Genomic DNA, 16,381 nt, shown 5'->3' with positions numbered 1-16,381 from the left:
ACATCATAGATTAGCTTCTCCTGTATTTTTGGTATGTCTGTGAGATTCATTCATCCACGTCATTGCATATAGTTCATTCATTCTCACTGTTGTATAGTATTACATTGTGTGAATATACCACAATTAATTTATTCATACTACTATTGATGGACATTTATGCAACTGCTTGGGGCTATTAGAAATAATGTTGTTATATATACACACTTCTACATATAAAATAGATAATCAACAAGGACCTACTGTATAGCAAAGGGAACTCAGTATTCTGTAATAAGCTATATGGGAAACGAATCTGAAAAAAATGGATATATGTGTGTGTGTGTGTGTGTGTGTGTGTGTATAATTAAATTACTTTGCTATACACCTGAAACTAACAAACTTTTGTAAATCAACTATACTCCAATATAAAATAAAAATTAAATTAAAAGAAAAAAAAACATTCCATTTAAATCCAGGTCAAGATACTTAGTCTCTTAAAACAAAACAAAACAAACTAAAACTAATTAAAATAGCCCTTGAAGAGGGAGTTGAGACAAAATTGTATGTTTCACTAAACATCAGAGAAGCACTCTTGAGTGTCTGCCTGATGGTTTAGCATCATGGAAATTTGATCTCATTCTCTCTTGATATTGATTCTTGACTTGTCAGGATAAAACATACAAAAGAACTTTGTACTGGGTACCTACACATGATATCACATTTATTATAACAAATCTATCAGGTATGCATTATTATATCAATTATATATAAAATGGAACTGAGGCTCAGAAAGACTATGTAATCTACCTATAATAGCATAATTAATAACAAAGAGATTCATAATCACTGAAATCACTTCAAAGCCTAAATACTCTCTCCTCTCCAGTATGCATCCTCTTTCTTACCTTAAAACATATATTCAAATGACTTTTAAATTACAAATTTAAATAAATTGCCATAATCCTGTAATTGTATAATTCTGGTACACTGGAACTTCATGACTCTCCTTTATGCACTAGTAACAGTGTCTTCTATATTTCAGTGTGATAGGCCAGTCCTGTCTTCAGATGTTCAAAATATACTGTGAATCACCTATATCCCAGAGAAATATGTGCTTTTGTAAATGATAAATTTAAAAAGCACTTAGAAAGATCATTTAAAAGTTGTATAGCTACAACTTTACAAAAGAATAGCTATCTATCCATGTATTTCTTCTTTATCTCTTTTGGCATATTTCTGAGAAACATAGACTACCATAATATGATTTAAGTGCCCAATGTAAGAATACTACTATCTTAGCTAACTAGTTCCATCTGTTTCTTTTTATGTAATTTCTACTGAATATTTAATGCCTCCACTACTAGTGTCAAGGGCAACTTATGAAAGATAATACATTTCATATCAATGGTACAAATCACATGTAAGCTTTGAGTTTTCAAAATGATTTAACCAAAGCAGAAAAGAAAATGAAAGGTGGATTAGTATAGTGAATGCAATAACAAGACAAAAAACTGAGAGTAGTAATTGATAGTCCAGAAATAAAGAGAAAATTTTATTTTTAAAATACGTTTGATCAAAGGAAATTGAATCGAAGGCAATCAGTTGAGAGAGATGAATAAATATATTATATGGAATAAGAAACTATCTTTTTACCACATAAATATTTAAAAATAAAAGAAATATTCTACTCATCCATTGCAACAAAGTGACATTACTGAGAAAAAGAAAGAAATTACAGCTATATATAAATATCTTGACTTCTCATTGAAAATAAAAATCATTATCAAAGAGAATATAATAAAAAAATTTAATTTATGGTTCATTTAATACATGTTCTATAAAACATGTACTTTACTCATTTTTATTAAACCTAAATAGAAACACAAATAAATCATATTTAACTTACTGATGAAAAGTCATGGTTATTTCTACAAGTTGTTACTACACTACTATAAGAATTTCAACTTTTGTTGCTCATTGGATAGCCTGCACGAGTCCAAATTTGATACAGTCAGTATTTCATATTAATTTATGGATTCTTGCCGTTTGTAGAGAGATGGAAGTGACAGTTTGGCCAATCTAGAATCTTATAGGCTGTCAGTATTTATCAATTTTAGTCATAACTCACAGTTTCAGTTTTATTTTGTAACTGAATTTAGAACCAACTTTTCTCAATTATTCTAAGATAAGAAGGAAGAGACTTCAGAGGATTTTGGCTTCTCAAAAGCATAACTAATTAAGTGAAATTATTTACAAATTGTGACTATTAACAAAGACATTGTCACATTTATTGACTGTCTAAGGGAGGATATTGGAGACAGTGTCTTATCATGATGCCTCTCTGGCCTGGATCTGAGGAAGAGAAGACAGGAAAACTCAAGGGTTGTCTTTCATAAACATTGAAACATGTCATCCTTGGTTTTATAATTATTCTGAAATAATCTTCAAAATGAGACGAATCTTGAGGATATAAGTGCTTTCAATCCTTTATGTTACATAAAATTTGGTTTTATCCTTTTCTCAGATACATAGGTTATATTTCTCTTTTCTGCAGAGGGCAACTTTTTGAAAACATGTTTAGCAATTAGTTACTCAAGAGTTTCAGGAGATTATTCCTTAAGATAGCAGACATAGCTATCTCTGGGCCCCAATAAGAACAAATATCAAGCTCAGAATTCTTTTAATAACAGAGACTGAAATTTTCCATAAGGAATTTGTGATCAAACTCTCTCTTCCTTTTAATTTTTCTCTTGAGAAAGAACATCTGGGCTAGGCCTATTTGTATTCAACGACGGAACCAGAAAACAATATGAAAAATATACGTAACTGTTCTGCACTTTTTAAAGAGACATTTTTTAAATCAAATTTTAGCACACAAAACACCTGAAATACAACCTTACTTCCTCTATAGCTCAATCAGGATCAAACTGAGGAGATACACTTTGAATCCTTGTTCAAGTCACTCTCTGAGACATGGTGAGTTATATTAAGATAACTATACCGTAGGGCCTGCCCCTCAGGGGCTCAATATCTAGTTTTATGAAGACCATCATACAATGTCTGCATGTGACTCCTGAAGAAAGGTATTGGTTGAATGGGGGAATGGAGTCCCTGGCCACCTCTATGATTTCTGATCTGTAAGGCATGGCTGGAGAAATGCTGTGGGGGGTATGTGCTAATTGCTTATAAAACAAAGCCTGGGGCTTCCCTGGTGGCGCAGTGGTTGAGAGTCCACCTGCCGATGCAGGGGACACGGGTTCGTGCCCCGGTCCGGGAAGATCCCACGTGCCGCGGAGCGACTGGGCCCGTGAGCCATGGCTGCTGAGCCTGCGCGTCCAGAACCTGTGCTCCACAATGGGAGAGGCCACAACAGTGAGAGGCCCACATACTGCAAAAAAAAAAAAAAAACAAAAAAAAACAAAGCCTGCACTGAGACTAAGCACTCTGCCCATAATTCATCTATGGCTTCCTTTTAGCCTCTTACAGGCAGAGCTTACCAAGTGCAACGGACAAAAAAATCAAAAACAGCTTCTTCTATGTTATTTCATACTAGAACTCTAAATTATCATATTATAGTCAATGCATAGATATAGGTCCTCAGAAATCTTCCCCAAAAGTACTCTTCTATTTCTTTACGTTAGTAACCATTACCATCAAATGCATATTTTGAGTTACATACTTGAGATGTACTTATGATTTACCTTAGAGCTATGAAAATCTGGATGATAATGTTGTCCCCTAGATTCTCATTCTGTATAGTTGCCTAATTTCTGGTCTATATGCATGGCAGTTTTCTCCATCATGTAACGAAAAGGCACTACACAAATTCCCTCTGGAAGTTAAAGAGAAAAGCTGTGCTTCTACAAACTTGGCATATTTCATGGAATTGATGTCTACTAACACACTGCATTTTAAGCCAATTACTCTAATGGTTCTCAAAGAATGTGTTTGAATATCATCACTCTGCGTTATTCTCAAGAGCCAGTCTTTATGTACAGTGACTACATACATTCTTAAACAACAGATGCCTTAGGTGGAAGATGAGCTCGTCGAAAAGTATCTGCCACCTGTTTTTGCCCATCATTATTCCCTTAATAGCTTACTACCTGTGGGCACTATGAGCCACCAAAGACAAGTGTCATTCCCTAAAGAACCACAACAATAGCAATACTTATGAGGTTGGCGTCAGAAAGTCAGCTGAAAAGCATTTCCCAGTACACTGATGCAATGTGTCATTTTTGAAAATCCCATGTTAGTGGTATGACTTTGGGAATTGACTTAATAACAATGATAACAATAAAAATGGTTAGCACTTAGCAAGGAAAGTGTTTTTCATCCCAAAGGGCCCACAAGTGCTTCAGACTCAAAAATGCAGTCATCTCTAAGAAGGGTGATGGCACTCAGCAGAGTAAAGAAAGCTCAGAAAATGATCATCAAGGAGAGCAGCACAAACTCTTATCTAAAAGAGGTATCATAAGCTTTTTATTTTCCATGTGGAGTGATATAACCTTGGATTTCCATCTCTGTAGAAGGGTGCCAATGCATCAAAAGTAAGCTTTTGTGTCCCACTCTAGGCAGAAACTATTGAGTGGTAGGGAAAATTGACCTTGCAGCTATGGAACGCAGGTTTAGAAGGTAACAAAATGGATCCAAATCACCTTGGCATACTTTTTTACTACCTAGGATCTCAATGTAGCCATCCTATTATAGAGATCTACTGTTAAAATATGAGCCAAGTGGGTTTCTACTTTAAAGAAAGAGAGGTAATGAAGGTTGAATTGCTGGGGCATTCTGAGCTTTGCAGATCATGTTCACAGAAAAGGTTTCATCATGCTGGCAAATGGCTTTTTGATCTTGCTGAATGAAACTGCCATAGTTGAGACTGGCTGACTTCTTAGGCTCATCTATTATATTCATGTACAATACTGGCTCTGAGGATATTTTCTCTGATACAAACCAAGAAATGTTTGTCTGTAAATGATTGTCAAGAATATGCTTTTCTTAAGCCATGAATAGTTATTTTCTTTTATTTAACATAAACTTGCCTTAAGTACTGATTTTTGCAGTATCTATTGGCAAATTTGATCTGAAATTACTTTGATTTAGTACATATCTTACTATTAAAATAACTTAGCCAGTTGGCCCTCTGACTTTGTTGATAACCACAAACTAACCATATTAAATGAATTTCTTTGGGTAGGTTTGACATTTGCCAATAGGTTTCCAAATTTCAGGAATATTCCATTATTTTGGCAAAATGAAACCTTATTTTTCTTTCCTGCCCAACCCCCATCTCATAAAACTTTGAAAATCCATCCAATATTTTTTTCCTCCAAATACAAATTTTCTTCTTGAAAATGTAGCTATTGACCCATTGGTGGTGGAACAGAAATGGTTTTTCTCTCTGAGTAATGCATACATGATGTTCCACACACTAGTTCCTTTCACTGTCCCTCTGACACTTGACAGGAATTTGTCACTGCAACTGACAAAGCTAATTTGTATCCTGGGAATAAAATTCCATGACCCAGAGACCTAAAGCATTATACTCTAGCAGAGTTGTTCTAAACTTAGTTGGCCTTGGACATTGTCCAGTGAATGAAAATCTCTGGAGCTGGGGGCCTATATCTGCAAAACTCTACATAAGAGGTGATCTATCAGTTAAAATTTATATATAGCTTCTAGCAATAAAAACTTGAAATAACTGTACTTAAACAATATGAAAGTTTACTTTTTTCTGTTTTTCTTTTAGAAGTTAGGAAAAAGGCAAGGCCAAGCTGGTATAGAAGCACCACCAAGTCAGCAGAGCCCCAGGCTCCTTCCTCCTGCTCTGCCATTTTTAATCATGGTTTCCATCCTCAAAGTCACTTAGACGATCAAAATAGCAACTCAAACTCTTTCTTACTACAGGCAAGAAACAGCAGAGTAAGAGATGAGGAAAAAATGAAGCACTTCCAAGTTGAGAATTTCCGTTTAAGTATCCCTCCCAGTATTCCAGACAATATTTATACATACATCTAACCACAGAATTTATACAAGGGACTTTACCTAGGATACATTTTGTCACACCTGGCCACTCTTAAATCCCAAATAATATTGGGTCCTCTTTCTAGGGAAGACAAAGAGAATCAATACTGGATAGGCAATTAGTAATCACTCCTCCAAATTATTATCAGATTTGAAAGTTAGAGGAGATTCCAGTCCAAGATGATGACAAAGGGGCTTCCTGAAATCACCTCCTCCCACGGATACACTGAATCTACAGTTATACATGAAGCAATTCCCTCTGAAAGAAATCCAGAAACAAGCTGAGTGGACCCTACAAAGCAAGTGAAAGAGAAAATACACATATCACTCACAAAACAAAACCAGTAGGAAACACTGAGACACATTCTCACCAAAAACACCGTCCCCAGCATATTGCCGTACAATTTGGAGGGAACGCCCAACTCCCAGCTTCTCCCTGAGGAGTAAAGGGGGTTTGAACCTCATATCTAGTACTCCAACTTTAAAGACTCCTCCTGAGTGATGGGTCCCCAAAACAACTAGCTCTGAAAGCCAATGGAGTCCACAAGACTCACAAGACTATATCAAAAAAACAAAACAAAAATCAGTTCTAATTTAACAGGCATCTAAAGACTAACTGTGATCCTCCTTGGAGACTGGGGAAGGCAGCAGACACTATGTCCCTCTTTTTATTTAAGCCCACTACAAATTGCCAATATCATCCTGAAAGGACCTTGTACAGATGTCTGGGAACCAAGCTTTTTTGACTGCTGCAAAAGGACAGCACCTGGATTACCTGGCTCTAATAACAAAAAGGCTTACATTCATGAGTCCCACAGGAATATAACAAAAAAGAAGTTATTAACTGACACAGGAGCACCTCTCCATGTGCTCCTGGGCCCAGCACAGAGTCACAAAAAAGCCCATCTCCCAGTTTCTCCTAGGAAGGGCACTAATTACATACTTTCCCTGCTGCTGCCTGAGGGTTCAGCTTCCATCAGCCTGTAGCAAAATGCTGACTGAAATCCTCCCCTTTGGGACACTGACAGGTCTTAGCACACCCTCCTCAACTACTGGAAGCCACTAAGAACAAAGAAGGCGTCTTTGATAATCATAGAGGTTTGAGAGATAACCAAAAGTTTGGGCTAGACTAATTGATAAGGTTCATCTCCTACACAAGGTTGCTCTATGAAGACTGAGAGAGATAGGTATGTTATCTAATGCACAGAAACCAACACAAAGAGTCAAGGAAAATGAAGAAACAGAGAAATATGTTCCCAAGAAAAGAACAAGATAAAATTCTAAAAACAAGACAGTGAAATGGGAAAATCATTTACCTAATAAGAGTTCAAATAACAGTTATAAAGATACTCACTGAAGTCAGGAGAACAAGGCATGAACAAAGTGAGAATTTCAACAAAGAGATGGAAAATATAAGAAAGTACCAAATGAAAACACCAAGCTGAAGAATAGAATAACTGAGCTGAAAAATTCAACAGAGGGATTCAGAGCAGACTAGATCAAGCAGAAGAAAGGAGCAGCAAAGTCAAAGGCAGGGAAGTAGAATTCATTCAATCAGAGAAGCAAAAAAACAACAACAAAAAGAAAATAACAAGTGTTGGCGAGGACGTGGAGAAAAGGGAACACTTTGTACACTCTTGGTGGGAATGTAAATTGGACAGCCACTAAGGAAAACAGTATGGAGTTTCCTCAAGAAACTAAAAATAGAATCATCACATGATTCAGCAATTCCTCTCCTGGGTATGGCCAGAAAAAAATGAAAACACTAATTCAAAAAGATACATGTACCCCATTGTTCATAGCAGCACTATTTACAATAGTCAGGACATGGAAAGAACACAAGTACCCATAAACATATGACTGGATAAAAAGATATGGTAAATATATACAAGGGAATATTACACAGCCATAAAAATGAAAATTTGCCATTTGCGGCAATGTGGATGGACCTAAAGAGTATTATGCTTAGTGAAGGAAGTCAGACAGAAAAGAATACTGTATGATAATCACGTATATGTGGAATGTATATGCAAAACAGAATGTATATGCAAAACAGACACAGATTCACAGATATAGAAAATAAACTAGTGGTTACCAATGGGGATAGGGAAGAGAGGAGGGGCAAATTAGGGGTATGGGATTAAGAGATACAAACTACTATGTATAAAATAGATAAGCAACAGGAGATACTGTATAGCACAGGGAATTACAGCTATTATCTTGTAATAAGTTTTAATTGAGTATAACCTGTAAATATATTGAATCACTATGCTGTATACCTGAAATTAATATAGTACTACAGATCAACTATACCTGAATAAAAAAATGAGTGAAACAGAATAGAGAGGCCAAAAATAAACCCAATCATCAATTATTTTATGACAAAGGAACTAAGAACAAACAACAGGGAATGGAGAATCCCTTCAATAAACTGTGTTGGAAAAACAGGATAGCCACATGCAAAAGAATGAAACTGGACCCCTATCTTACACCATACACAAAAATCAACCAAAAATAAATTAAAAACTTGAATGTGAGACATGAAATCATAAAACTCCTAGAAGAAAACATAGGTGGTAAGCTCCTTGACATCTGTCTTGGAGATGATTTTTGGATCTGACATCAAAAGCAAAGGCAAAAAAAGAAAAAAATACATGGGATTATATCCAACTAAAACGTTCTGCACAGCAAACAAAACCATCAATGACAAAATAAAAAGGCAACCTACCAAGTGGGAGAAAACATTTGCAAACTGTATATATGATGTGGGTTAATATCCAAAAAATATAACAAAGTCATAGAACTCAATAGCAAAAACATAATCCAATTTAAAAATGGGCAGAGAACTGCACAGACAGTTTTACAAATGTCCATTAGGTACATGAAAAGATGTTCAACGTAACTAATCATCATGGAAATGCACATCAAAGCCATAATGAGATATTGCCTCATACCTGTTAGAATGGTTATTATAAGAAAAGAAATAACAAATGTTGGGGAGGATGTGGAGAAAAGGGAACACTTGTGCACTCCTGGTAGATGTAAACTGGTGCAGCCAGTGTGGAAACCTCTATGGAGGGTCTTTAAAATTTTTTAAATAAAACTACCCTATGAACCATCAAATCCCTTTTCTGGGCATATATCCAAAAGAAATGAAAACAGGAAAGATATTGAAGTGATATCTGCACTCCCATGTTCACTACAGTGTTATTCACGGTAGACAAGATGTGGAAACAACCTAAATGTCGACAACAGATGAATGCATAAAGAAGATGTGCCATATATATACATATATATATATATGAGTGTGTATATATACACACACAATGGATTTATTCAGTCATGAGAAAAAAGATAATCCTGCCATTTACTACAACACAGACGGAACTTGTGGGCACTATGCTAAGTGAAATGAGCCAGAGATAAATACGGCATGGTATCATTCATAAGTGGAATCTGGAAAAAAACAAAAGCCAAACTCATAGAAACAGAGAGTAGATTGGTGGTTACCAGGGGATGGAAGGTAGGGGAATTATGGGGAGGTTGGTAAAGGGTACTAACTTTCAGCTATAAGATAAATAATGTCTAAGAATCTAATGTATAACATGGTGACTATTGTTGATAACACTTTATTGTAAAATTGAAATTTCCTGAGACAGTAGAACTTAAATGTTTTCAGAACAAAAAAAGAGATTAATATGTGAGGTGATACATGCATTAATAAACTAAATGGGAGGAATCCTTTCTCAGTGTACACGTATGTCAAGTCATCACAATGTACTTTTTAAATATCTTACAATTGTTTGTCAATTATACCTCAATAAAACTGGGGGGAGAAAAGAAAATTAGTGCTCTAGTTCACTTAGCTAATAGTGATTAGCTAATGGATTTTTTATCATAAATTGTTATATTGTTGAATCAGGCAATACCAAGTAGTAATAGACACTTACTAACTAGTACTGACCAGTTTGCCAAGTACTGGCCTAAGAACTTTACATGATGTCATTTAATCCTCACCCAAATCCTATGAAATAGCTTCCAATATTAGCCTCATTTACCTGCTGAGGAAAAAGGCACAGAGAGGTTTAGTAACATATCCCAGATCACTCAGCTAGTAATTCGTAGAGGCCAGGGCCTCAGATATCTATCAAACTACACAGCTTCACTTACTTTATTTCCAAATTACACACATTTTTCTTATGACAGGCATTGCAAAAGTTTTGAGTATTTTTCATATAACTAAGACAGAGCAAGTTTATTGCTTTTCTAGTCACTGGCTATTTGCTGCCTTAAAACTCTCATTTTGAAATCTCAAAAAGGCAAAACTGTAATTTATCTTGATAGAGAAAATTCCCCTAAGAAAAACTGACAACTTTACAGAGTTATTAAGATATTTGCATGTCAAAATACTTTTTATCCCACAGAAATTGCCTTTTCTAGTAAAATCCCCCAGGTGAATCTGCCAGTTATTTAGGTTTCTAATGCATGCTTTCTTACCACTCCCCCATCTGTAAAACCTTTTTTCTCACAGCACTTAAGGATGGACCTGAATGTAGCAGAATTAGATGTTACTGAAAAATTCAATGGATTCAGTCCACTGTGGCTAGAAAATGACTTTTTATAAATATAGGGAAGCACAATTCTATTATCACTCACATGGCAGTCGTTCACTTATTGCAGTAGATGGAGCCCAACGAATAATTCTGTTATATCAAGTCTGTCCATATGACCCATCACATACAACATGAGAAAACTCTAAAATCTTGGATATGTTTCTCTGTCATTAAAAACTTTGTGATCTCAGGTAAATTGCCTAATCTCTTGAGACTCAGGGTAATCATTTATAAAAAATAGGTTAGGGTAAATGAGCCTCAAGATTTTTTTGAGTTCCACAGTTCTGTGTTTTTGTGACCTTGCCTTAAACACTATATTCTCCAGTGATCTGCACACCATCTTAGAGTTGTGAGGGCTCAGTATATATTGCACTGTTGGGCAAATAGATGTTTGAATGCAAAAATAAATGAATAGAAGTGGATAGAGAGATGGAAACATATTTATTTACAAAGTAGTTTTCTTTCCCAGAATAAATGTATATTAACTTAGCTTTTATATTTTTTATCCCTTAACACCTAACTTCCTCAAATACAGCTTTATATATTTTTAACTTTTTATTATGGAATTTAAACACAGAGGGAAAGAAAAAAAAGAGTACAATGAGTGTCCACATACCCATCACCCAAGTCAAAAGCACTACGTTGCTGCCATTCTTTATCTATCCTCATCACCTTTTACATTAAAACAAAGCAAATCTCAGCTATATCATGTCACTCATAAATAAAAGTTAAAATAAACCACATTGATGATAAATTCTGCTTTCCAGTTTACTATAGAAACTGGAATATTCTACCCCAGTTGAATTGCTGGTGGTTCACCTATTATTTTCTGCTTATTTTAAATGTAGTCAGAATCCTAATGAAAAAAGTCCTTATCCACCTTTTATAATTGACCATATTTCTGTTTCTATTTATCTTCAAGGAAAACAGGAAAATTAACTAAACTCTGTGGGTACACTTTTTCCTTTCCCTACTCCTCCACATCCTTATATATTTATTCTTTCTTGGGGTGCTTTTATTTGCAGCCCCAAATTTGGTTAAATACCATTAATCACTAAAACATGGCTCAATCCCCAATAAACTCAGACACATCCTTTTCTTATTGATTTCTAAGTTGTCTTTGATTAACTCATTTATTTCTTCCTGAACTGTGCAGATGAGCACAATCTCAAATGAAATGGACTTGAATTTATATTTCATTGTAAATCTAGCTTTCTGGCCCACCCAGTATTAAATCTCCATTCCTAAGAATGTCTTCAGCATTTCCTCAAAGATCATTGCCAGAAATCCTACTTTGTTTATTGATTTTTTTTTTTCATCAAACTCTTAGGTAAATAAGGATGGGGGAAGGAAAATTTTAATTTGAAATGAATCAATTCCAAATGGAGATGGATCAAAGGTAGAACCAATATAAGTACCTCAAAACTACAAAGTACTGGAAGATAATACAGGAGAGTATTTTCATAACATCTGTGTAGGGAAAGATTTCTAGACAAGACAAAAAAGTTATAAACCACAAACAAAAAAATTAATAAATTGGGATAAAAATTAAGGACTTCTCATTAAAATACACTTTAAAGAAAAGTTAAAAACAAGCACCATAATGGGAAAAGAATGTTGCAAGATATATATCTAACAAAGACCCTAGTAATCAGAAAACATCAAAATACTTTGTCAGTAAAAAAAAAAAAAAAAATCCAAACACCCCAAAAGAAAAATGTGCAAAAGACATGCATGGGAATATTTAAAACGTGTAAATCTAAGTGACCCATAAACATTTGAAATTGGACTCAACCTCATTACTAACCAGTGATACAATAATTTTGCTTGCAAAGAGATACTACTAGATGCTCACTCCATTGGTGAAAATTTTTAAATATGATTACAACAAATGTTGGTGAAGATGTAAAGAAATTGTAACTTTGATAACCTTCTGGTAGGAGTACAAACTGGTACTACCAGCTTGGAAGGCAGTTTAGTAAAATAGTGGATTTGAAGATAAGTATTCTCTATGACCTTTAATCTCATTCCTAAGCATTTGCCTTAAAGAAACTCCTTCATGTGTACACTAGGATGCACACATATGTTTATACACTATATAAATTTGCTGAGCAGCATTCCTCATGTAGTCAAAAATGAAAACAACCCAAATGTCCATTAACGTGAATGGATAAATACCATTTGGCAATAGAAATTAAATGACACCTAATGCAACATCATAGATAATTGTACAAACACAAATATTGAACTAAAGCAGAAACAAAAGAATACATGTATATATACATACATGTATATACACAAAAATATAATTTCATTAACAAAAAATTCAAAAATAGGAAAGCCTAAGCTCATTTTAATTCTAGCTGCTATAATGTTCTATTTCTTGACCTGAACAGTGATTTTCTGGGCATTTACTTAATAACTACTTGCTAAACTGTGCATATGTACTTTATGTTCTTTTCAGTATGCATATTTTATTTCACTGTAAAACTTTTAAATTACGTTGACTTCAGATGCTCCAATATATGTCTTCCTTGTTATTCCTTAAGTAATAATACCCATGTGGTTATGAGTCAATATTTTTAATATAAGAATTTTTAAATGTACTTTAAAAATATTTTAACATACAGAATAGTATAAAGGGTACAAGATTAAATAGTGTTAATTTTTTATCATATTTACTTCAGATTAATCTGTTTAAAAAATAAAATCATATGGACTTCCCTGGCACTCCAGTGTTTACGACTGCGCTTCCAATGCACGGGGTGGGGGTTCGATCCCTCGTTGGGGGACTAAGATCCTACATGCCCTGGGGCACGGCCAAAAAATAAATAAATAAATACATTTGCATTTCTTTAAAAAATAAATAAATAAATAAAATTATAAATGTAGCTAAATCTACTGCTTTATCCATTTCTCTTCCCTCCCTCCCCTAAGATAATCATTTTTCTGAAACTAGGGATTATCATTATAGCAGGTAATTTTAAAAATTCATATATATAGTTTTAACTATAAATAATATAGAATACTGTTTTTTTAAATTTATATAAGCTATCACATTATAGCTACATTTTTGCATCTAACTTTACTTTGCTTCCAAATTATACTTTTAATATTTATGTATGTTAATGAATGTTCTAATTTCTTTTTTCCATTTGATTTGATGCAGAATATTCTATTGCACCAATAAAACAGTCTATTAATCCATTCCCTTATTGAGCAATAATTAGTTTTATTCTACTTGTTTGCTATGACAATGCAGCATCAAAATTTTTACATATGTCTCTTGCATACATGTTAGAATACCTCAAAAATTAAAAAAAATAAATAGCACTAAAATAAAATTTAAATCACTCATAATCTCACTACAGGTAATTGCTTTAAATATATCTATATAGCTTATTTTTTCAGACGTAATGAAATTGGGAAATTATATAACACATATACATACACATATGGTGATTTTATATCCTGCTTTTTACTTATTATGAATAATTCCACATACCATAAAATAGCCTTCAGAAACATGTTCACTAGTGGCTACATAGTGCTCTTTTACACAAATGGACCATAATTTATAAAACTGTTTCTCGTCATTAGACATGTAACTGTTTCCAGTTATTCTATTCTCTCTCCTGTTTCCTAGGCCAATCTAGCTTTCTTCTAGTCCTCACATATAACTGCTTCTTTCACGCATCATAGCCTTTATACATATGGTTCACTCTTCTTTCCTACACTTTTCACATGTCTGGTTTTTTCTCATCTTTGAGATCTCAATGTCAATAGCCCCTGGCAAAAGGGACATTCTCTAATAGTTCTTTTGAAATTATTCTCTTTTTCATGTGCTCTTTTTCTTCCCCCAAATAATATTTAATCAGACCATGTAACTATTTCTTTATATATCTTTATTTTTGTGTCTCTCCAAGAGTGCAAGGACATAATTGTTCTTGATCACCTTCAGTGTTGAACAGGTTGTGCACTATACAATTATAGGAGGAACATTCATATCGTAGCTGTTATAAATTTGTATATTTATTACAACAGTGATCAAGCACAAGGCTATACAGTATCTTGAGGAAGATGCCCCTTTAAATTTCATTCAATGTTAGCTCTGTGATACTCAGTAAATAGCTATTCAATGAATAAATGAACTCATAACTTATTGGTTATCCCTAGTACCAATGTTTTTCGTGTCTCCTTTCTCTCTACAGTTTCCCAGAATTCCCTATTGCTCTGATGTTCACCACACAAGATGTTCACCACAAAATCTTTGTGGCAATTAGCTCAAGGTCAGTAATTTGATATAAGAAAAGATTGAATGCAACACCATATATTTTTGATACTTAAAAAATATGAGGCATAAACCACCACAAACATTTAATTAACTCAGTAAAAAGAACTTAAGTAGGTGATCAACATGTAAAGAGAACTTAAGAATTCTGTTTAGCTTGTACAAGACTAAGAATATAGTGTGTTTTTTTGAGGACATTATTTTCACACTGATTATCTAAAAATTAAATGTTATTATCTATAAAGAAAAATATCAGATTGGTTAATATTGAAATTACAAATTCTCCCAATTCTGAAAATACTATGTACTGACACTTTTGTAAGCCACAAGAATCTACTCCACTTTCATTAAAGCAAACACCATACACTATGCTTGTAAACCAAGAAGAGTGGAAGTATATTTGGCACACTAAGAATAAGATTCTTTCTACATATGACAGTATGAAGAATAAACTTTGGCAGCTATATTTCATCTATGAAACAAGAACTTTCTGACAGCTTTCCTCTCTATTGCAGATAAGTAGAGGAGTTAAATGAATTAATGTCAGGTGGATTAGTCAGATTCTGTTCAAATTGACAGAAGAGCATGTCTGTACAGCTACTTTAAACTCTCAACACTAGTATAAAGAACAGGAGAATGTCCTGTATTTAAAATTGAGTGAATGTTTTAATATCAAATGTATTTCTTTGAGAAAGTCAGCATTACCTCTAATTTGGGGGAAAAAAATGGTAGAGCTCAGTCAATTATAGCACTAGGTTTATCTGATAAAATCAGGTCAGAGTTTACATACTTATGCATTTGAGTTTTTACCTTATAGACTCATAATGGATTTGGATCAAATGCAACAAAATAGCAGTTTCAGTGATAAAAATGTAGTTTCAGTCATAAAAATGTAGTTTTTAAGAGTGACAAAGATGCTTTAAGATCAAATAAAGCAATTGCTTTATTTTACAGATAAGGGATGAGGCAAGGAGTAGAGAAGTGTTATCTGAAGAAATATGGCTAGTTAATTTTAGAGTCAGAAGAGTAAAAAGTCTGATTATATACTAGTGAAGAAATTTTATTTATTTTAGAGCCTCTACAACAGCCAATGGGCCCCAAAGGGCAAAGAATACCATACGTACAATTATGGAGTAATTTCATTATTTTTGAAATAGTTACTTTTAACAATTTGTGTGATGGTATTAAAACCTGAAGAAGAAAAATAAAGATAGGAAAGGGAATTGAAGAGAGCAAAAATAGTTTAAAATATTCCTTATCAACTTGACATATCACACTGTAAGAGTAACTTTTTCCATAGAGAAAGTCCCTTACATATGAAAAGAAATAACTATGGAAGAGAGACTCCAAGATGGCCCCAATGATCCTCACCTCCTAGTATTTACGCTTTTGTGTAATCCCTTCCCTTTGAGAGTGGATAGGACATGTGACTTGATTCTAATGAATATAACTAAGGGGGACAGGATGTCAC

This window comes from Hyperoodon ampullatus, assembly GCF_949752795.1.
Source record: "Hyperoodon ampullatus genome assembly, chromosome: 3".
NCBI lineage: Eukaryota > Metazoa > Chordata > Mammalia > Artiodactyla > Ziphiidae > Hyperoodon > Hyperoodon ampullatus.
The sequence above is the reverse complement of the archived record's forward strand: the minus strand, read 5'-3'. Positions refer to the sequence as shown.